This window comes from Atractosteus spatula, chromosome 17, assembly GCF_055471065.1.
Source record: "Atractosteus spatula isolate fAtrSpa1 chromosome 17, fAtrSpa1.hap1, whole genome shotgun sequence".
Lineage (NCBI taxonomy): Eukaryota > Metazoa > Chordata > Actinopteri > Semionotiformes > Lepisosteidae > Atractosteus > Atractosteus spatula.
The window spans coordinates 3325853-3350340 of record NC_142722.1 but is presented as its reverse complement, the minus strand read 5'-3'; positions in this window follow the sequence as shown (position 1 = coordinate 3350340).

Sequence of the window (24488 nt, the reverse complement as noted above, 5' to 3'; positions counted from 1 at the left end):
TGGTGGTGACCAAAGTTGCCAAAACGTGTTTATTTCTGCTGAAAAACACGTTTTGATAATTTCTGCACACTGGGGTTAAGGGCTGACTCAGTGTGCTCTTCTGAGGCAGGCAGTTACACTGCGATTCCAAGGGCTGAGAAAACGCGTTTATTTCGGGCTGAAAAACACGTTTTGAAAAGTGTGCTGTTCCTGCCCTATAACTTAAATGGGGGTGACCAAAGTTGCCAAAACGTGTTTATTTCTGCTGAAAAACACGTTTTGACAATTTCTGATCACTGAGGTTAAGGGCTGACTCAGTGTGCTCTTCTGAGCCAGGCAGTTACACTGCGATTCCAAGGGCTGAGAAAAAGCGTTTATTTCGGGCTGAAAAACACGTTTTGAAAACTGTGCTGTTCCTGCCCTATAACTTACATGGGGGTGACCAAAGTTGCCAAAACGTGTTTATTTCTGCTGAAAAACACGTTTTGACAATTTCTGATCACTGGGGTTAAGGGCTGATTCAGTGGGCTCTTCTGAGCCAGGCAGTTACACTGCGATTCCAAGGGCTGAGAAAAAGCGTTTATTTCGGGCTGAAAAACACGTTTTGAAAACTGTGCTGTTCCTGCCCTATAACTTACATGGGGGTGACCAAAGTTGCCAAAACGTGTTTATTTCTGCTGAAAAACACGTTTTGACAATTTCTGATCACTGGGGTTAAGGGCTGACTCAGTGTGCTCTTCTGAGCCAGGCAGTTACACTGCGATTCCAAGGGCTGAGAAACAGCGTTAATTTCGGGCTGAAAAACACGTTTTGAAAAGTGTGCTGTTCCTGCCCTATAAGTTACATGGGGGTGACCAAAGTTGCCAAAACGTGTTTATTTCTGCTGAAAAACACGTTTTGACAATTTCTGATCACTGGGGTTAAGGGCTGATTCGGTGGGCTCTTCTGAGGCAGGCAGTTACACTGCGATTCCAAGGGCTGAGAAAACGCGTTTATTTCGGGCTGAAAAACACGTTTTGAAAACTGTGCTGTTCCTGCCCTATAACTTAAATGGGGGTGACCAAAGTTGCCAAAACGTGTTTATTTCTGCTGAAAAACTCGTTTTGACAATTTCTGCACACTGGGGTTAAGGGCTGACTCAGTGTGCTCTTCTGAGCCAGGCAGTTACACTGCGATTCCAAGGGCTGAGAAAAAGCGTTTATTTCGGTCTGAAAAACACGTTTTGAAAACTGTGCTGTTCCTGCCCTATAACTTACATGGGGGTGACCAAAGTTGCCAAAACGTGTTTACTTCTGCTGAAAAACACGTTTTGACAATTTCTGCACACTGGGGTTAAGGGCTGACTCAGTGTGCTCTTCTGAGCCAGGCAGTTACACTGCGATTCTAAGGTCTGAGAAAATGCGTTTATTTTGGGCTGAAAAACACGTTTTGAAAAGTTTGCTGTTCCTGCCCTATAAGTTACATGGGGGTGACCAAAGTTGCCAAAACGTGTTTATTTCTGCTGAAAAACACGTTTTGACAATTTCTGATCACTGGGGTTAAGGGCTGACTCAGTGTGCTCTTCTGAGCCAGGCAGTTACACTGCGATTCCAAGGGCTGAGAAAAAGCGTTTATTTCGGGCTGAAAAACACGTTTTGAAAACTGTGCTGTTCCTGCCCTATAACTTACATGGGGGTGACCAAAGTTGCCAAAACGTGTTTATTTCTGCTGAAAAACACGTTTTGATAATTTCTGATCACTGGGGTTAAGGGCTGATTCAGTGTGCTCTTCTGAGCCAGGCAGTTACACTGCGATTCCAAGGGCTGAGAAAAAGCGTTTATTTCGGTCTGAAAAACACGTTTTGAAAACTGTGCTGTTCCTGCCCTATAACTTAAATGGGGGGACCAAAGTTGCCAAAACGTGTTTATTTCTGCTGAAAAACTCGTTTTGACAATTTCTGCACACTGGGGTTAAGGGCTGACTCAGTGTGCTCTTCTGAGCCAGGCAGTTACACTGCGATTCTAAGGGCTGAGAAAACGCGTTTATTTCGGGCTGAAAAACACGTTTTGAAAACTGTGCTGTTCCTGCCCTATAAGTTACATGGGGGTGACCAAAGTTGCCAAAACGTGTTTATTTCTGCTGAAAAACACGTTTTGACAATTTCTGATCACTGGGGTTAAGGGCTGATTCGGTGGGCTCTTCTGAGGCAGGCAGTTACACTGCGATTCCAAGGGCTGAGAAAACGCGTTTATTTCGGGCTGAAAAACACGTTTTGAAAACTGTGCTGTTCCTGCCCTATAACTTAAATGGGGGTGACCAAAGTTGCCAAAACGTGTTTATTTCTGCTGAAAAACTCGTTTTGACAATTTCTGATCACTGGGGTGAAGGGCTGACTCAGTGTGCTCTTCTGAGCCAGGCAGTTAAACTGCGATTCTAAGGGCTGAGAAAACGCGTTTATTTCGGGCTGAAAAACACGTTTTGAAAAGTGTGCTGTTCCTGCCCTATAAGTTACATGGGGGTGACCAAAGTTGCCAAAACGTGTTTATTTCTGCTGAAAAACACATTTTGACAATTTCTGATCACTGGGGTAAAGGGCTGACTCAGTGTGCTCTTCTGAGCCAGGCAGTTACACTGCGATTCTAAGGGCTGATAAAACGCGTTTATTTCGGGCTGAAAAACACGTTTTGAATAGAGTGCTGTTCCTGCCCTATAAGTTACATGGGGGTGACCAAAGTTGCAAAAACGTGTAGATTTCTGCTGAAAAACACGTTTTGACAATTTCTGATCACTGGGGTTAAGGGCTGATTCAGTGGGCTCTTCTGAGGCAGGCAGTTACACTGCGATTCCAAGGGCTGAGAAAACGCGTTCATTTCGGGCTGAAAAACACGTTTTGAAAACTGTGCTGTTCCTGCCCTATAACTTACATGGGGGTGACCAAAGTTGCCAAAACGTGTTTATTTCTGCTGAAAAACACGTTTTGACAATTTCTGATCACGGGGGTTAAGGGCTGATTCAGTGGGCTCTTCTGAGCCAGGCAGTTACACTGCGATTCCAAGGGCTGAGAAAAAGCGTTTATTTCGGCCTGAAAAACACGTTTTGAAAACTGTGCTGTTCCTGCCCTATAACTTACATGGGGGTGACCAAAGTTGCCAAAACGTGTTTATTTCTGCTGAAAAACACGTTTTGACAATTTCTGATCACTGGGGTTAAGGGCTGACTCAGTGTGCTCTTCTGAGCCAGGCAGTTACACTGCGATTCCAAGGGCTGAGAAAAAGCGTTTATTTCGGGCTGAAAAACACGTTTTGAAAACTGTGCTGTTCCTGCCCTATAACTTACATGGGGGTGACCAAAGTTGCCAAAACGTGTTTATTTCTGCTGAAAAACACATTTTGACAATTTCTGATCACTGGGGTTAAGGGCTGACTCAGTGTGCTCTTCTGAGCCAGGCAGTTACACTGCGATTCTAAGGGCTGATAAAACGCGTTTATTTCGGGTTGAAAAACACGTTTTGAATAGTGTGCTGTTCCTGCCCTATAACTTACATGGGGGTGACCAAAGTTGCCAAAACGTGTTTATTTCTGCTGAAAAACACATTTTGACAATTTCTGATCACTGGGGTTAAGGGCTGACTCAGTGTGCTCTTCTGAGCCAGGCAGTTACACTGCGATTCTAAGGGCTGATAAAACGCGTTTATTTCGGGTTGAAAAACACGTTTTGAATAGTGTGCTGTTCCTGCCCTATAACTTACATGGGGGTGACCAAAGTTGCCAAAACGTGTTTATTTCTGCTGAAAAACACGTTTTGACAATTTCTGATCACGGGGGTTAAGGGCTGATTCAGTGGGCTCTTCTGAGCCAGGCAGTTACACTGCGATTCCAAGGGCTGAGAAAAACCGTTTATTTCGGGCTGAAAAACACGTTTTGAAAACTGTGCTGTTCCAGCCCTATAACTTACATGGGGGTGACCAAAGTTGCCAAAACGTGTTTATTTCTGCTTAAAAACACGTTTTGACAATTTCTGCACACTGGGGTTAAGGGCTGACTCAGTGTGCTCTTCTGAGCCAGGCAGTTACACTGCGATTCCAAGGGCTGAGAAAAAGCGTTTATTTCGGGCTGAAAAACACGTTTTGAAAACTGTGCTGTTCCTGCCCTATAACTTACATGGGGGTGACCAAAGTTGCCAAAACGTGTTTATTTCTGCTGAAAAACACGTTTTGACAATTTCTGATCACTGGGGTTAAGGGCTGACTCAGTGTGCTCTTCTGAGCCAGGCAGTTACACTGCGATTCCAAGGGTTGAGAAAAAGCGTTTATTTCGGGCTGAAAAACACGTTTTGAAAACTGTGCTGTTCCTGCCCTATAAGTTACATGGGGGTGACCAAAGTTGCCAAAACGTGTTTATTTCTGCTGAAAAACACGTTTTGACAATTTCTGATCACTGAGGTTAAGGGCTGACTCAGTGTGCTCTTCTGAGCCAGGCAGTTACATTGCGATTCCAAGGGCTGAGAAAACGCGTTTATTTCGGGCTGAAAAACACGTTTTGAAAATTGTGCTGTTCCTGCCCTATAACTTACATGGGGGTGACCAAAGTTGCCAAAACGTGTTTATTTCTGCTGAAAAACACGTTTTGACAATTTCTGATCACTGGGGTTAAGGGCTGATTCAGTGTACTCTTCTGAGCCAGGCAGTTACACTGCGATTCCAAGGGTTGAGAAAAAGCGTTTAATTCGGGCTGAAAAACACGTTTTGAAAACTGTGCTGTTCCTGACCTATAACTTACATGGGGGTGACCAAAGTTGCCAAAACGTGTTTATTTCTGCTGAAAAACACGTTTTGATAATTTTCTATCACGGGGGTTAAGGGCTGATTCAGTGTGCTCTTCTGAGCCAGGCAGTTACACTGCGATTCTAAGGGCTGAGAAAACGCGTTTATTTCGGACTGAAAAACACGTTTTGAAAACTGTGCTGTTCCTGCCCTATAAGTTACATGGGGGTGACCAAAGTTGCCAAAACGTGTTTCTTTCTGCTGAAAAACACGTTTTGACAGTTTCTGATCACTGGGGTTAAGGGCTGACTCAGTGTGCTCTTCTGAGCCAGGCAGTTACACTGCGATTCCAAGGGCTGAGAAAAAGCGTTTATTTCGGGCTGAAAAACACGTTTTGAAAAGTGTGCTGTTCCTGCCCTATAAGTTACATGGTGGTGACCAAAGTTGCCAAAACGTGTTTATTTCTGCTGAAAAACACGTTTTGACAATTTCTGCACACTGGGGTTAAGGGCTGACTCAGTGTGCTCTTCTGAGGCAGGCAGTTACACTGCGATTCCAAGGGCTGAGAAAACGCGTTTATTTCGGGCTGAAAAACACGTTTTGAAAAGTGTGCTGTTCCTGCCCTATAACTTAAATGGGGGTGACCAAAGTTGCCAAAACGTGTTTATTTCTGCTGAAAAACACGTTTTGACAATTTCTGATCACTGAGGTTAAGGGCTGACTCAGTGTGCTCTTCTGAGCCAGGCAGTTACACTGCGATTCCAAGGGCTGAGAAAAAGCGTTTATTTCGGGCTGAAAAACACGTTTTGAAAACTGTGCTGTTCCTGCCCTATAACTTACATGGGGGTGACCAAAGTTGCCAAAACGTGTTTATTTCTGCTGAAAAACACGTTTTGACAATTTCTGATCACTGGGGTTAAGGGCTGATTCAGTGGGCTCTTCTGAGCCAGGCAGTTACACTGCGATTCCAAGGGCTGAGAAAAAGCGTTTATTTCGGGCTGAAAAACACGTTTTGAAAACTGTGCTGTTCCTGCCCTATAACTTACATGGGGGTGACCAAAGTTGCCAAAACGTGTTTATTTCTGCTGAAAAACACGTTTTGACAATTTCTGATCACTGGGGTTAAGGGCTGATTCAGTGTGCTCTTCTGAGCCAGGCAGTTACACTGCGATTCCAAGGGCTGAGAAAAAGCGTTTATTTCGGGCTGAAAAACACGTTTTGAAAAGTGTGCTGTTCCTGCCCTATAACTTACATGGGGGTGACCAAAGTTGCCAAAACGTGTTTATTTCTGCTGAAAAACACGTTTTGACAATTTCTGCACACTGGGGTTAAGGGCTGACTCAGTGTGCTCTTCTGAGCCAGGCAGTTACACTGCGATTCCAAGGGCTGAGAAAAAGCGTTTATTTCGGGCTGAAAAACACGTTTTGAAAAGTGTGCTGTTCCTGCCCTATAAGTTACATGGTGGTGACCAAAGTTGCCAAAACGTGTTTATTTCTGCTGAAAAACACGTTTTGACAATTTCTGCACACTGGGGTTAAGGGCTGACTCAGTGTGCTCTTCTGAGGCAGGCAGTTACACTGCGATTCCAAGGGCTGAGAAAAAGCGTTTATTTCGGGCTGAAAAACACGTTTTGAAAACTGTGCTGTTCCTGCCCTATAAGTTACATGGGGGTGACCAAAGTTGCCAAAACGTGTTTATTTCTGCTGAAAAACACGTTTTGACAATTTCTGATCACTGAGGTTAAGGGCTGACTCAGTGTGCTCTTCTGAGCCAGGCAGTTACACTGCGATTCCAAGGGCTGAGAAAAAGCGTTTATGTCGGGCTGAAAAACACGTTTTGAAAACTGTGCTGTTCCTGCCCTATAACTTACATGGGGGTGACCAAAGTTGCCAAAACGTGTTTATTTCTGCTGAAAAACACGGTTTGACAATTTCTGATCACTGGGGTTAAGGGCTGATTCAGTGGGCTCTTCTGAGCCAGGCAGTTACACTGCGATTCCAAGGGCTGAGAAAAAGCGTTTATTTCGGGCTGAAAAACACGTTTTGAAAACTGTGCTGTTCCTGCCCTATAAGTTACATGGTGGTGACCAAAGTTGCCAAAACGTGTTTATTTCTGCTGAAAAACACGTTTTGACAATTTCTGCACACTGGGGCTAAGGGCTGACTCAGTGTGCTCTTCTGAGCCAGGCAGTTACACTGCGATTCTAAGGGCTGAGAAAACGCGTTTATTTCGGGCTGAAAAACACGTTTTGAAAAGTGTGCTGTTCCTGCCCTATAAGTTACATGGGGGTGACCAAAGTTGCCAAAACGTGTTTATTTCTGCTGAAAAACACGTTTTGACAATTTCTGATCACTGAGGTTAAGGGCTGACTCAGTGTGCTCTTCTGAGCCAAGCAGTTACACTGCGATTCCAAGGGCTGAGAAAACGCGTTTATTTCGGGCTGAAAAACACGTTTTGAAAATTGTGCTGTTCCTGCACTATAACTTACATGGGGGTGACCAAAGTTGCCAAAACGTGTTTATTTCTGCTGAAAAACACGTTTTGACAATTTCTGATCACTGGGGTTAAGGGCTGACTCAGTGTGCTCTTCTGAGCCAGGCAGTTACACTGCGATTCCAAGGGTTGAGAAAAAGCGTTTATTTCGGGCTGAAAAACACGTTTTGAAAAGTGTGCTGTTCCTGCCCTATAACTTACATGGGGGTGACCAAAGTTGCCAAAACGTGTTTATTTCTGCTGAAAAACACGTTTTGATAATTTTCTATCACGGGGGTTAAGGGCTGATTCAGTGTGCTCTTCTGAGCCAGGCAGTTACACTGCGATTCTAAGGGCTGAGAAAACGCGTTTATTTCGGGCTGAAAAACACGTTTTGAAAACTGTGCTGTTCCTGCCCTATAAGTTACATGGGGGTGACCAAAGTTGCCAAAACGCGTTTCTTTCTGCTGAAAAACACGTTTTGACAATTTCTGATCACTGGGGTTAAGGGCTGACTCAGTGTGCTCTTCTGAGCCAGGCAGTTACACTGCGATTCCAAGGGCTGAGAAAAAGCGTTTATTTCGGGCTGAAAAACACGTTTTGAAAAGTGTGCTGTTCCTGCCCTATAAGTTACATGGTGGTGACCAAAGTTGCCAAAACGTGTTTATTTCTGCTGAAAAACACGTTTTGACAATTTCTGCACACTGGGGTTAAGGGCTGACTCAGTGTGCTCTTCTGAGCCAGGCAGTTACACTGCGATTCTAAGGGCTGAGAAAACGCGTTTATTTCGGGCTGAAAAACACGTTTTGAAAAGTGTGCTGTTCCTGCCCTATAAGTTACATGGGGGTGACCAAAGTTGCCAAAACGTGTTTATTTCTGCTGAAAAACACGTTTTGACAATTTCTGATCACTGAGGTTAAGGGCTGACTCAGTGTGCTCTTTTGAGCCTGGCAGTTACACTGCGATTCCAAGGGCTGAGAAAAAGCGTTTATTTCGGCCTGAAAAACACGGTTTGAAAACTGTGCTGTTCCTGCCCTATAACTTACATGGGGGTGACCAAAGTTGCCAAAACGTGTTTATTTCTGCTGAAAAACACGTTTTGACAATTTCTGATCACTGGGGTTAAGGGCTGACTCAGTGTGCTCTTCTGAGCCAGGCAGTTACACTGCGATTCCAAGGGCTGAGAAAAAGCGTTTATTTCGGGCTGAAAAACACGTTTTGAAAACTGTGCTGTTCCTGCCCTATAAGTTACATGGGGGTGACCAAAGTTGCCAAAACGTGTTTATTTCTGCTGAAAAACACATTTTGACAATTTCTGATCACTGGGGTTAAGGGCTGACTCAGTGTGCTCTTCTGAGCCAGGCAGTTACACTGCGATTCCAAGGGCTGAGAAAAAGCGTTTATTTCGGGCTGAAAAACACGTTTTGAAAACTGTGCTGTTCCTGCCCTATAAGTTACATGGTGGTGACCAAAGTTGCCAAAACGTGTTTATTTCTGCTGAAAAACACGTTTTGACAATTTCTGCACACTGGGGTTAAGGGCTGACTCAGTGTGCTCTTCTGAGCCAGGCAGTTACACTGCGATTCTAAGGGCTGAGAAAACGCGTTTATTTCGGGCTGAAAAACACGTTTTGAAAAGTGTGCTGTTCCTGCCCTATAAGTTACATGGGAGTGACCAAAGTTGCCAAAACGTGTTTATTTCTGCTGAAAAACACGTTTTGACAATTTCTGATCACTGAGGTTAAGGGCTGACTCAGTGTGCTCTTCTGAGCCAGGCAGTTACACTGCGATTCCAAGGGCTGAGAAAAAGCGTTTATTTCGGCCTGAAAAACACGTTTTGAAAACTGTGCTGTTCCTGCCCTATAACTTACATGGGGGTGACCAAAGTTGCCAAAACGTGTTTATTTCTGCTGAAAAACACGTTTTGACAATTTCTGATCACTGGGGTTAAGGGCTGACTCAGTGTGCTCTTCTGAACCAGGCAGTTACACTGCGATTCCAAGGGCTGAGAAAAAGCGTTTATTTCGGGCTGAAAAACACGTTTTGAAAACTGTGCTGTTCCTGCCCTATAACTTACATGGGGGTGACCAAAGTTGCCAAAACGTGTTTATTTCTGCTGAAAAACACGGTTTGACAATTTCTGCACACTGGGGTTAAGGGCTGATTCAGTGGGCTCTTCTGAGCCAGGCAGTTACACTGCGATTCCAAGGGCTGAGAAAAAGCGTTTATTTCGGGCTGAAAAACACGTTTTGAAAACTGTGCTGTTCCTGCCCTATAAGTTACATGGTGGTGACCAAAGTTGCCAAAACGTGTTTATTTCTGCTGAAAAACACGTTTTGACAATTTCTGCACACTGGGGCTAAGGGCTGACTCAGTGTGCTCTTCTGAGCCAGGCAGTTACACTGCGATTCTAAGGGCTGAGAAAACGCGTTTATTTCGGGCTGAAAAACACGTTTTGAAAAGTGTGCTGTTCCTGCCCTATAAGTTACATGGGGGTGACCAAAGTTGCCAAAACGTGTTTATTTCTGCTGAAAAACACGTTTTGACAATTTCTGATCACTGAGGTTAAGGGCTGACTCAGTGTGCTCTTCTGAGCCAAGCAGTTACACTGCGATTCCAAGGGCTGAGAAAACGCGTTTATTTCGGGCTGAAAAACACGTTTTGAAAATTGTGCTGTTCCTGCCCTATAACTTACATGGGGGTGACCAAAGTTGCCAAAACGTGTTTATTTCTGCTGAAAAACACGTTTTGACAATTTCTGATCACTGGGGTTAAGGGCTGACTCAGTGTGCTCTTCTGAGCCAGGCAGTTACACTGCGATTCCAAGGGTTGAGAAAAAGCGTTTATTTCGGGCTGAAAAACACGTTTTGAAAAGTGTGCTGTTCCTGCCCTATAACTTACATGGGGGTGACCAAAGTTGCCAAAACGTGTTTATTTCTGCTGAAAAACACGTTTTGATAATTTTCTATCACGGGGGTTAAGGGCTGATTCAGTGTGCTCTTCTGAGCCAGGCAGTTACACTGCGATTCTAAGGGCTGAGAAAACGCGTTTATTTCGGGCTGAAAAACACGTTTTGAAAACTGTGCTGTTCCTGCCCTATAAGTTACATGGGGGTGACCAAAGTTGCCAAAACGCGTTTCTTTCTGCTGAAAAACACGTTTTGACAATTTCTGATCACTGGGGTTAAGGGCTGACTCAGTGTGCTCTTCTGAGCCAGGCAGTTACACTGCGATTCCAAGGGCTGAGAAAAAGCGTTTATTTCGGGCTGAAAAACACGTTTTGAAAAGTGTGCTGTTCCTGCCCTATAAGTTACATGGTGGTGACCAAAGTTGCCAAAACGTGTTTATTTCTGCTGAAAAACACGTTTTGACAATTTCTGCACACTGGGGTTAAGGGCTGACTCAGTGTGCTCTTCTGAGCCAGGCAGTTACACTGCGATTCTAAGGGCTGAGAAAACGCGTTTATTTCGGGCTGAAAAACACGTTTTGAAAAGTGTGCTGTTCCTGCCCTATAAGTTACATGGGGGTGACCAAAGTTGCCAAAACGTGTTTATTTCTGCTGAAAAACACGTTTTGACAATTTCTGATCACTGAGGTTAAGGGCTGACTCAGTGTGCTCTTCTGAGCCAGGCAGTTACACTGCGATTCCAAGGGCTGAGAAAAAGCGTTTATTTCGGCCTGAAAAACACGTTTTGAAAACTGTGCTGTTCCTGCCCTATAACTTACATGGGGGTGACCAAAGTTGCCAAAACGTGTTTATTTCTGCTGAAAAACACGTTTTGACAATTTCTGATCACTGGGGTTAAGGGCTGACTCAGTGTGCTCTTCTGAGCCAGGCAGTTACACTGCGATTCCAAGGGCTGAGAAAAAGCGTTTATTTCGGGCTGAAAAACACGTTTTGAAAACTGTGCTGTTCCTGCCCTATAAGTTACATGGGGGTGACCAAAGTTGCCAAAACGTGTTTATTTCTGCTGAAAAACACATTTTGACAATTTCTGATCACTGGGGTTAAGGGCTGACTCAGTGTGCTCTTCTGAGCCAGGCAGTTACACTGCGATTCCAAGGGCTGAGAAAAAGCGTTTATTTCGGGCTGAAAAACACGTTTTGAAAACTGTGCTGTTCCTGCCCTATAAGTTACATGGTGGTGACCAAAGTTGCCAAAACGTGTTTATTTCTGCTGAAAAACACGTTTTGACAATTTCTGCACACTGGGGTTAAGGGCTGACTCAGTGTGCTCTTCTGAGCCAGGCAGTTACACTGCGATTCTAAGGGCTGAGAAAACGCGTTTATTTCGGGCTGAAAAACACGTTTTGAAAAGTGTGCTGTTCCTGCCCTATAAGTTACATGGGAGTGACCAAAGTTGCCAAAACGTGTTTATTTCTGCTGAAAAACACGTTTTGACAATTTCTGATCACTGAGGTTAAGGGCTGACTCAGTGTGCTCTTCTGAGCCAGGCAGTTACACTGCGATTCCAAGGGCTGAGAAAAAGCGTTTATTTCGGCCTGAAAAACACGTTTTGAAAACTGTGCTGTTCCTGCCCTATAACTTACATGGGGGTGACCAAAGTTGCCAAAACGTGTTTATTTCTGCTGAAAAACACGTTTTGACAATTTCTGATCACTGGGGTTAAGGGCTGACTCAGTGTGCTCTTCTGAACCAGGCAGTTACACTGCGATTCCAAGGGCTGAGAAAAAGCGTTTATTTCGGGCTGAAAAACACGTTTTGAAAACTGTGCTGTTCCTGCCCTATAACTTACATGGGGGTGACCAAAGTTGCCAAAACGTGTTTATTTCTGCTGAAAAACACGTTTTGACAATTTCTGCACACTGGGGTTAAGGGCTGATTCAGTGGGCTCTTCTGAGCCAGGCAGTTACACTGCGATTCCAAGGGCTGAGAAAAAGCGTTTATTTCGGGCTGAAAAACACGTTTTGAAAACTGTGCTGTTCCTGCCCTATAACTTACATGGGGGTGACCAAAGTTGCCAAAACGTGTTTATTTCTGCTGAAAAACACGTTTTGACAATTTCTATCACGGGGGTTAAGGGCTGATTCAGTGTGCTCTTCTGAGCCAGGCAGTTACACTGCGATTCTAAGGGCTGAGAAAACGCGTTTATTTCGGACTGAAAAACACGTTTTGAAAACTGTGCTGTTCCTGCCCTATAAGTTACATGGGGGTGACCAAAGTTGCCAAAACGTGTTTCTTTCTGCTGAAAAACACGTTTTGACAGTTTCTGATCACTGGGGTTAAGGGCTGACTCAGTGTGCTCTTCTGAGCCAGGCAGTTACACTGCGATTCCAAGGGCTGAGAAAAAGCGTTTATTTCGGGCTGAAAAACACGTTTTGAAAAGTGTGCTGTTCCTGCCCTATAAGTTACATGGTGGTGACCAAAGTTGCCAAAACGTGTTTATTTCTGCTGAAAAACACGTTTTGACAATTTCTGCACACTGGGGTTAAGGGCTGACTCAGTGTGCTCTTCTGAGGCAGGCAGTTACACTGCGATTCCAAGGGCTGAGAAAACGCGTTTATTTCGGGCTGAAAAACACGTTTTGAAAAGTGTGCTGTTCCTGCCCTATAACTTAAATGGGGGTGACCAAAGTTGCCAAAACGTGTTTATTTCTGCTGAAAAACACGTTTTGACAATTTCTGATCACTGAGGTTAAGGGCTGACTCAGTGTGCTCTTCTGAGCCAGGCAGTTACACTGCGATTCCAAGGGCTGAGAAAAAGCGTTTATTTCGGGCTGAAAAACACGTTTTGAAAACTGTGCTGTTCCTGCCCTATAACTTACATGGGGGTGACCAAAGTTGCCAAAACGTGTTTATTTCTGCTGAAAAACACGTTTTGACAATTTCTGATCACTGGGGTTAAGGGCTGATTCAGTGGGCTCTTCTGAGCCAGGCAGTTACACTGCGATTCCAAGGGCTGAGAAAAAGCGTTTATTTCGGGCTGAAAAACACGTTTTGAAAACTGTGCTGTTCCTGCCCTATAACTTACATGGGGGTGACCAAAGTTGCCAAAACGTGTTTATTTCTGCTGAAAAACACGTTTTGACAATTTCTGATCACTGGGGTTAAGGGCTGATTCAGTGTGCTCTTCTGAGCCAGGCAGTTACACTGCGATTCCAAGGGCTGAGAAAAAGCGTTTATTTCGGGCTGAAAAACACGTTTTGAAAAGTGTGCTGTTCCTGCCCTATAACTTACATGGGGGTGACCAAAGTTGCCAAAACGTGTTTATTTCTGCTGAAAAACACGTTTTGACAATTTCTGCACACTGGGGTTAAGGGCTGACTCAGTGTGCTCTTCTGAGCCAGGCAGTTACACTGCGATTCCAAGGGCTGAGAAAAAGCGTTTATTTCGGGCTGAAAAACACGTTTTGAAAAGTGTGCTGTTCCTGCCCTATAAGTTACATGGTGGTGACCAAAGTTGCCAAAACGTGTTTATTTCTGCTGAAAAACACGTTTTGACAATTTCTGCACACTGGGGTTAAGGGCTGACTCAGTGTGCTCTTCTGAGGCAGGCAGTTACACTGCGATTCCAAGGGCTGAGAAAAAGCGTTTATTTCGGGCTGAAAAACACGTTTTGAAAACTGTGCTGTTCCTGCCCTATAAGTTACATGGGGGTGACCAAAGTTGCCAAAACGTGTTTATTTCTGCTGAAAAACACGTTTTGACAATTTCTGATCACTGAGGTTAAGGGCTGACTCAGTGTGCTCTTCTGAGCCAGGCAGTTACACTGCGATTCCAAGGGCTGAGAAAAAGCGTTTATGTCGGGCTGAAAAACACGTTTTGAAAACTGTGCTGTTCCTGCCCTATAACTTACATGGGGGTGACCAAAGTTGCCAAAACGTGTTTATTTCTGCTGAAAAACACGGTTTGACAATTTCTGATCACTGGGGTTAAGGGCTGATTCAGTGGGCTCTTCTGAGCCAGGCAGTTACACTGCGATTCCAAGGGCTGAGAAAAAGCGTTTATTTCGGGCTGAAAAACACGTTTTGAAAACTGTGCTGTTCCTGCCCTATAAGTTACATGGTGGTGACCAAAGTTGCCAAAACGTGTTTATTTCTGCTGAAAAACACGTTTTGACAATTTCTGCACACTGGGGCTAAGGGCTGACTCAGTGTGCTCTTCTGAGCCAGGCAGTTACACTGCGATTCTAAGGGCTGAGAAAACGCGTTTATTTCGGGCTGAAAAACACGTTTTGAAAAGTGTGCTGTTCCTGCCCTATAAGTTACATGGGGGTGACCAAAGTTGCCAAAACGTGTTTATTTCTGCTGAAAAACACGTTTTGACAATTTCTGATCACTGAGGTTAAGGGCTGACTCAGTGTGCTCTTCTGAGCCAAGCAGTTACACTGCGATTCCAAGGGCTGAGAAAACGCGTTTATTTCGGGCTGAAAAACACGTTTTGAAAATTGTGCTGTTCCTGCACTATAACTTACATGGGGGTGACCAAAGTTGCCAAAACGTGTTTATTTCTGCTGAAAAACACGTTTTGACAATTTCTGATCACTGGGGTTAAGGGCTGACTCAGTGTGCTCTTCTGAGCCAGGCAGTTACACTGCGATTCCAAGGGTTGAGAAAAAGCGTTTATTTCGGGCTGAAAAACACGTTTTGAAAAGTGTGCTGTTCCTGCCCTATAACTTACATGGGGGTGACCAAAGTTGCCAAAACGTGTTTATTTCTGCTGAAAAACACGTTTTGATAATTTTCTATCACGGGGGTTAAGGGCTGATTCAGTGTGCTCTTCTGAGCCAGGCAGTTACACTGCGATTCTAAGGGCTGAGAAAACGCGTTTATTTCGGGCTGAAAAACACGTTTTGAAAACTGTGCTGTTCCTGCCCTATAAGTTACATGGGGGTGACCAAAGTTGCCAAAACGCGTTTCTTTCTGCTGAAAAACACGTTTTGACAATTTCTGATCACTGGGGTTAAGGGCTGACTCAGTGTGCTCTTCTGAGCCAGGCAGTTACACTGCGATTCCAAGGGCTGAGAAAAAGCGTTTATTTCGGGCTGAAAAACACGTTTTGAAAAGTGTGCTGTTCCTGCCCTATAAGTTACATGGTGGTGACCAAAGTTGCCAAAACGTGTTTATTTCTGCTGAAAAACACGTTTTGACAATTTCTGCACACTGGGGTTAAGGGCTGACTCAGTGTGCTCTTCTGAGCCAGGCAGTTACACTGCGATTCTAAGGGCTGAGAAAACGCGTTTATTTCGGGCTGAAAAACACGTTTTGAAAAGTGTGCTGTTCCTGCCCTATAAGTTACATGGGGGTGACCAAAGTTGCCAAAACGTGTTTATTTCTGCTGAAAAACACGTTTTGACAATTTCTGATCACTGAGGTTAAGGGCTGACTCAGTGTGCTCTTTTGAGCCTGGCAGTTACACTGCGATTCCAAGGGCTGAGAAAAAGCGTTTATTTCGGCCTGAAAAACACGGTTTGAAAACTGTGCTGTTCCTGCCCTATAACTTACATGGGGGTGACCAAAGTTGCCAAAACGTGTTTATTTCTGCTGAAAAACACGTTTTGACAATTTCTGATCACTGGGGTTAAGGGCTGACTCAGTGTGCTCTTCTGAGCCAGGCAGTTACACTGCGATTCCAAGGGCTGAGAAAAAGCGTTTATTTCGGGCTGAAAAACACGTTTTGAAAACTGTGCTGTTCCTGCCCTATAAGTTACATGGGGGTGACCAAAGTTGCCAAAACGTGTTTATTTCTGCTGAAAAACACATTTTGACAATTTCTGATCACTGGGGTTAAGGGCTGACTCAGTGTGCTCTTCTGAGCCAGGCAGTTACACTGCGATTCCAAGGGCTGAGAAAAAGCGTTTATTTCGGGCTGAAAAACACGTTTTGAAAACTGTGCTGTTCCTGCCCTATAAGTTACATGGTGGTGACCAAAGTTGCCAAAACGTGTTTATTTCTGCTGAAAAACACGTTTTGACAATTTCTGCACACTGGGGTTAAGGGCTGACTCAGTGTGCTCTTCTGAGCCAGGCAGTTACACTGCGATTCTAAGGGCTGAGAAAACGCGTTTATTTCGGGCTGAAAAACACGTTTTGAAAAGTGTGCTGTTCCTGCCCTATAAGTTACATGGGAGTGACCAAAGTTGCCAAAACGTGTTTATTTCTGCTGAAAAACACGTTTTGACAATTTCTGATCACTGAGGTTAAGGGCTGACTCAGTGTGCTCTTCTGAGCCAGGCAGTTACACTGCGATTCCAAGGGCTGAGAAAAAGCGTTTATTTCGGCCTGAAAAACACGTTTTGAAAACTGTGCTGTTCCTGCCCTATAACTTACATGGGGGTGACCAAAGTTGCCAAAACGTGTTTATTTCTGCTGAAAAACACGTTTTGACAATTTCTGATCACTGGGGTTAAGGGCTGACTCAGTGTGCTCTTCTGAACCAGGCAGTTACACTGCGATTCCAAGGGCTGAGAAAAAGCGTTTATTTCGGGCTGAAAAACACGTTTTGAAAACTGTGCTGTTCCTGCCCTATAACTTACATGGGGGTGACCAAAGTTGCCAAAACGTGTTTATTTCTGCTGAAAAACACGGTTTGACAATTTCTGCACACTGGGGTTAAGGGCTGATTCAGTGGGCTCTTCTGAGCCAGGCAGTTACACTGCGATTCCAAGGGCTGAGAAAAAGCGTTTATTTCGGGCTGAAAAACACGTTTTGAAAACTGTGCTGTTCCTGCCCTATAAGTTACATGGTGGTGACCAAAGTTGCCAAAACGTGTTTATTTCTGCTGAAAAACACGTTTTGACAATTTCTGCACACTGGGGCTAAGGGCTGACTCAGTGTGCTCTTCTGAGCCAGGCAGTTACACTGCGATTCTAAGGGCTGAGAAAACGCGTTTATTTCGGGCTGAAAAACACGTTTTGAAAAGTGTGCTGTTCCTGCCCTATAAGTTACATGGGGGTGACCAAAGTTGCCAAAACGTGTTTATTTCTGCTGAAAAACACGTTTTGACAATTTCTGATCACTGAGGTTAAGGGCTGACTCAGTGTGCTCTTCTGAGCCAAGCAGTTACACTGCGATTCCAAGGGCTGAGAAAACGCGTTTATTTCGGGCTGAAAAACACGTTTTGAAAATTGTGCTGTTCCTGCCCTATAACTTACATGGGGGTGACCAAAGTTGCCAAAACGTGTTTATTTCTGCTGAAAAACACGTTTTGACAATTTCTGATCACTGGGGTTAAGGGCTGACTCAGTGTGCTCTTCTGAGCCAGGCAGTTACACTGCGATTCCAAGGGTTGAGAAAAAGCGTTTATTTCGGGCTGAAAAACACGTTTTGAAAAGTGTGCTGTTCCTGCCCTATAACTTACATGGGGGTGACCAAAGTTGCCAAAACGTGTTTATTTCTGCTGAAAAACACGTTTTGATAATTTTCTATCACGGGGGTTAAGGGCTGATTCAGTGTGCTCTTCTGAGCCAGGCAGTTACACTGCGATTCTAAGGGCTGAGAAAACGCGTTTATTTCGGGCTGAAAAACACGTTTTGAAAACTGTGCTGTTCCTGCCCTATAAGTTACATGGGGGTGACCAAAGTTGCCAAAACGCGTTTCTTTCTGCTGAAAAACACGTTTTGACAATTTCTGATCACTGGGGTTAAGGGCTGACTCAGTGTGCTCTTCTGAGCCAGGCAGTTACACTGCGATTCCAAGGGCTGAGAAAAAGCGTTTATTTCGGGCTGAAAAACACGTTTTGAAAAGTGTGCTGTTCCTGCCCTATAAGTTACATGGTGGTGACCAAAGTTGCCAAAACGTGTTTATTTCTGCTGAAAAACACGTTTTGACAATTTCTGCACACTGGGGTTAAGGGCTGACTCAGTGTGCTCTTCTGAGCCAGGCAGTTACACTGCGATTCTAAGGGCTGAGAAAACGCGTTTATTTCGGGCTGAAAAACACGTTTTGAAAAGTGTGCTGTTCCTGCCCTATAAGTTACATGGGGGTGACCAAAGTTGCCAAAACGTGTTTATTTCTGCTGAAAAACACGTTTTGACAATTTCTGATCACTGAGGTTAAGGGCTGACTCAGTGTGCTCTTCTGAGCCAGGCAGTTACACTGCGATTCCAAGGGCTGAGAAAAAGCGTTTATTTCGGCCTGAAAAACACGTTTTGAAAACTGTGCTGTTCCTGCCCTATAACTTACATGGGGGTGACCAAAGTTGCCAAAACGTGTTTATTTCTGCTGAAAAACACGTTTTGACAATTTCTGATCACTGGGGTTAAGGGCTGACTCAGTGTGCTCTTCTGAGCCAGGCAGTTACACTGCGATTCCAAGGGCTGAGAAAAAGCGTTTATTTCGGGCTGAAAAACACGTTTTGAAAACTGTGCTGTTCCTGCCCTATAAGTTACATGGGGGTGACCAAAGTTGCCAAAACGTGTTTATTTCTGCTGAAAAACACATTTTGACAATTTCTGATCACTGGGGTTAAGGGCTGACTCAGTGTGCTCTTCTGAGCCAGGCAGTTACACTGCGATTCCAAGGGCTGAGAAAAAGCGTTTATTTCGGGCTGAAAAACACGTTTTGAAAACTGTGCTGTTCCTGCCCTATAAGTTACATGGTGGTGACCAAAGTTGCCAAAACGTGTTTATTTCTGCTGAAAAACACGTTTTGACAATTTCTGCACACTGGGGTTAAGGGCTGACTCAGTGTGCTCTTCTGAGCCAGGCAGTTACACTGCGATTCTAAGGGCTGAGAAAACGCGTTTATTTCGGGCTGAAAAACACGTTTTGAAAAGTGTGCTGTTCCTGCCCTATAAGTTACATGGGAGTGACCAAAGTTGCCAAAACGTGTTTATTTCTGCTGAAAAACACGTTTTGACAATTTCTGATCACTGAGGTTAAGGGCTGACTCAGTGTGCTCTTCTGAGCCAGGCAGTTACACTGCGATTCCAAGGGCTGAGAAAAAGCGTTTATTTCGGCCTGAAAAACACGTTTTGAAAACTGTGCTGTTCCTGCCCTATAACTTACATGGGGGTGACCAAAGTTGCCAAAACGTGTTTATTTCTGCTGAAAAACACGTTTTGACAATTTCTGATCACTGGGGTTAAGGGCTGACTCAGTGTGCTCTTCTGAACCAGGCAGTTACACTGCGATTCCAAGGGCTGAGAAAAAGCGTTTATTTCGGGCTGAAAAACACGTTTTGAAAACTGTGCTGTTCCTGCCCTATAACTTACATGGGGGTGACCAAAGTTGCCAAAACGTGTTTATTTCTGCTGAAAAACACGTTTTGACAATTTCTGCACACTGGGGTTAAGGGCTGATTCAGTGGGCTCTTCTGAGCCAGGCAGTTACACTGCGATTCCAAGGGCTGAGAAAAAGCGTTTATTTCGGGCTGAAAAACACGTTTTGAAAACTGTGCTGTTCCTGCCCTATAACTTACATGGGGGTGACCAAAGTTGCCAAAACGTGTTTATTTCTGCTGAAAAACACGTTTTGACAATTTCTGATCACTGGGGTTAAGGGCTGATTCAGTGTGCTCTTCTGAGCCAGGCAGTTACACTGCGATTCAAAGGGCTGAGAAAAAGCGTTTATTTCGGGCTGAAAAACACGTTTTGAAAAGTGTGCTGTTCCTGCCCTATAACTTACATGGGGGTGACCAAAGTTGCCAAAACGTGTTTATTTCTGCTGAAAAACACGTTTTGACAATTTCTGCACACTGGGGTTAAGGGCTGACTCAGTGTGCTCTTCTGAGCCAGGCAGTTACACTGCGATTCCAAGGGCTGAGAAAAAGCGTTTATTTCGGGCTGAAAAACACGTTTTGAAAAGTGTGCTGTTCCTGCCCTATAAGTTACATGGTGGTGACCAAAGTTGCCAAAACGTGTTTATTTCTGCTGAAAAACACGTTTTGACAATTTCTGCACACTGGGGTTAAGGGCTGACTCAGTGTGCTCTTCTGAGGCAGGCAGTTACACTGCGATTCCAAGGGCTGAGAAAAAGCGTTTATTTCGGGCTGAAAAACACGTTTTGAAAACTGTGCTGTTCCTGCCCTATAAGTTACATGGGGGTGACCAAAGTTGCCAAAACGTGTTTATTTCTGCTGAAAAACACGTTTTGACAATTTCTGATCACTGAGGTTAAGGGCTGACTCAGTGTGCTCTTCTGAGCCAGGCAGTTACACTGCGATTCCAAGGGCTGAGAAAAAGCGTTTATTTCGGGCTGAAAAACACGTTTTGAAAACTGTGCTGTTCCTGCCCTATAACTTACATGGGGGTGACCAAAGTTGCCAAAACGTGTTTATTTCTGCTGAAAAACACGGTTTGACAATTTCTGATCACTGGGGTTAAGGGCTGATTCAGTGGGCTCTTCTGAGCCAGGCAGTTACACTGCGATTCCAAGGGCTGAGAAAAAGCGTTTATTTCGGGCTGAAAAACACGTTTTGAAAACTGTGCTGTTCCTGCCCTATAAGTTACATGGTGGTGACCAAAGTTGCCAAAACGTGTTTATTTCTGCTGAAAAACACGTTTTGACAATTTCTGCACACTGGGGCTAAGGGCTGACTCAGTGTGCTCTTCTGAGCCAGGCAGTTACACTGCGATTCTAAGGGCTGAGAAAACGCGTTTATTTCGGGCTGAAAAACACGTTTTGAAAAGTGTGCTGTTCCTGCCCTATAAGTTACATGGGGGTGACCAAAGTTGCCAAAACGTGTTTATTTCTGCTGAAAAACACGTTTTGACAATTTCTGATCACTGAGGTTAAGGGCTGACTCAGTGTGCTCTTCTGAGCCAAGCAGTTACACTGCGATTCCAAGGGCTGAGAAAACGCGTTTATTTCGGGCTGAAAAACACGTTTTGAAAATTGTGCTGTTCCTGCCCTATAACTTACATGGGGGTGACCAAAGTTGCCAAAACGTGTTTATTTCTGCTGAAAAACACGTTTTGACAATTTCTGATCACTGGGGTTAAGGGCTGACTCAGTGTGCTCTTCTGAGCCAGGCAGTTACACTGCGATTCCAAGGGTTGAGAAAAAGCGTTTATTTCGGGCTGAAAAACACGTTTTGAAAAGTGTGCTGTTCCTGCCCTATAACTTACATGGGGGTGACCAAAGTTGCCAAAACGTGTTTATTTCTGCTGAAAAACACGTTTTGATAATTTTCTATCACGGGGGTTAAGGGCTGATTCAGTGTGCTCTTCTGAGCCAGGCAGTTACACTGCGATTCTAAGGGCTGAGAAAACGCGTTTATTTCGGGCTGAAAAACACGTTTTGAAAACTGTGCTGTTCCTGCCCTATAAGTTACATGGGGGTGACCAAAGTTGCCAAAACGCGTTTCTTTCTGCTGAAAAACACGTTTTGACAATTTCTGATCACTGGGGTTAAGGGCTGACTCAGTGTGCTCTTCTGAGCCAGGCAGTTACACTGCGATTCCAAGGGCTGAGAAAAAGCGTTTATTTCGGGCTGAAAAACACGTTTTGAAAAGTGTGCTGTTCCTGCCCTATAAGTTACATGGTGGTGACCAAAGTTGCCAAAACGTGTTTATTTCTGCTGAAAAACACGTTTTGACAATTTCTGCACACTGGGGTTAAGGGCTGACTCAGTGTGCTCTTCTGAGCCAGGCAGTTACACTGCGATTCTAAGGGCTGAGAAAACGCGTTTATTTCGGGCTGAAAAACACGTTTTGAAAAGTGTGCTGTTCCTGCCCTATAAGTTACATGGGGGTGACCAAAGTTGCCAAAACGTGTTTATTTCTGCTGAAAAACACGTTTTGACAATTTCTGATCACTGAGGTTAAGGGCTGACTCAGTGTGCTCTTCTGAGCCAGGCAGTTACACTGCGATTCCAAGGGCTGAGAAAAAGCGTTTATTTCGGCCTGAAAAACACGTTTTGAAAACTGTGCTGTTCCTGCCCTATAACTTACATGGGGGTGACCAAAGTTGCCAAAACGTGTTTATTTCTGCTGAAAAACACGTTTTGACAATTTCTGATCACTGGGGTTAAGGGCTGACTCAGTGTGCTCTTCTGAGCCAGGCAGTTACACTGCGATTCCAAGGGCTGAGAAAAAGCGTTTATTTCGGGCTGAAAAACACGTTTTGAAAACTGTGCTGTTCCTGCCCTATAAGTTACATGGGGGTGACCAAAGTTGCCAAAACGTGTTTATTTCTGCTGAAAAACACATTTTGACAATTTCTGATCACTGGGGTTAAGGGCTGACTCAGTGTGCTCTTCTGAGCCAGGCAGTTACACTGCGATTCCAAGGGCTGAGAAAAAGCGTTTATTTCGGGCTGAAAAACACGTTTTGAAAACTGTGCTGTTCCTGCCCTATAAGTTACATGGTGGTGACCAAAGTTGCCAAAACGTGTTTATTTCTGCTGAAAAACACGTTTTGACAATTTCTGCACACTGGGGTTAAGGGCTGACTCAGTGTGCTCTTCTGAGCCAGGCAGTTACACTGCGATTCTAAGGGCTGAGAAAACGCGTTTATTTCGGGCTGAAAAACACGTTTTGAAAAGTGTGCTGTTCCTGCCCTATAAGTTACATGGGAGTGACCAAAGTTGCCAAAACGTGTTTATTTCTGCTGAAAAACACGTTTTGACAATTTCTGATCACTGAGGTTAAGGGCTGACTCAGTGTGCTCTTCTGAGCCAGGCAGTTACACTGCGATTCCAAGGGCTGAGAAAAAGCGTTTATTTCGGCCTGAAAAACACGTTTTGAAAACTGTGCTGTTCCTGCCCTATAACTTACATGGGGGTGACCAAAGTTGCCAAAACGTGTTTATTTCTGCTGAAAAACACGTTTTGACAATTTCTGCACACTGGGGTTAAGGGCTGATTCAGTGGGCTCTTCTGAGCCAGGCAGTTACACTGCGATTCCAAGGGCTGAGAAAAAGCGTTTATTTCGGGCTGAAAAACACGTTTTGAAAACTGTGCTGTTCCTGCCCTATAACTTACATGGGGGTGACCAAAGTTGCCAAAACGTGTTTATTTCTGCTGAAAAACACGTTTTGACAATTTCTGATCACTGGGGTTAAGGGCTGATTCAGTGTGCTCTTCTGAGCCAGGCAGTTACACTGCGATTCAAAGGGCTGAGAAAAAGCGTTTATTTCGGGCTGAAAAACACGTTTTGAAAAGTGTGCTGTTCCTGCCCTATAAGTTACATGGGGGTGACCAAAGTTGCCAAAACGTGTTTATTTCTGCTAAAGAACACGTTTTGACAATTTCTGCACACTGGGGTTAAGGGCTGACTCAGTGTGCTCTTCTGAGCCAGGCAGTTACACTGCGATTCCAAGGGCTGAGAAAAAGCGTTTATTTCGGGCTGAAAAACACGTTTTGAAAACTGTGCTGTTCCTGCACTATAACTTACATGGGGGTGACCAAAGTTGCCAAAACGTGTTTATTTCTGCTGAAAAACACGTTTTGACAATTTCTGCACACTGGGGTTAAGGGCTGACTCAGTGTGCTCTTCTGAGCCAGGCAGTTACACTGCGATTCTAAGGGCTGAGAAAACGCGTTTATTTCGGGCTGAAAAACACGTTTTGAAAAGTGTGCTGTTCCTGCCCTATAAGTTACATGGGGGTGACCAAAGTTGCCAAAACGTGTTTATTTCTGCTGAAAAAAACGTTTTGACAATTTCTGATCACTGAGGTTAAGGGCTGACTCAGTGTGCTCTTCTGAGCCAGGCAGTTACACTGCGATTCCAAGGGCTGAGAAAAAGCGTTTATTTCGGCCTGAAAAACACGTTTTGAAAACTGTGCTGTTCCTGCCCTATAACTTACATGGGGGTGACCAAAGTTGCCAAAACGTGTTTATTTCTGCTGAAAAACACGTTTTGACAATTTCTGATCACTGGGGTTAAGGGCTGACTCAGTGTGCTCTTCTGAGCCAGGCAGTTACACTGCGATTCCAAGGGCTGAGAAAAAGCGTTTATTTCGGGCTGAAAAACACGTTTTGAAAACTGTGCTGTTCCTGCCCTATAAGTTACATGGTGGTGACCAAAGTTGCCAAAACGTGTTTATTTCTGCTGAAAAACACGTTTTGACAATTTCTGCACACTGGGGCTAAGGGCTGACTCAGTGTGCTCTTCTGAGCCAGGCAGTTACACTGCGATTCTAAGGGCTGAGAAAACGCGTTTATTTCGGGCTGAAAAACACGTTTTGAAAAGTGTGCTGTTCCTGCCTATAAGTTACATGGGGGTGACCAAAGTTGCCAAAACGTGTTTATTTCTGCTGAAAAACACGTTTTGACAATTTCTGATCACTGAGGTTAAGGGCTGACTCAGTGTGCTCTTCTGAGCCAGGCAGTTACACTGCGATTCCAAGGGCTGAGAAAACGCGTTTATTTCGGGCTGAAAAACACGTTTTGAAAATTGTG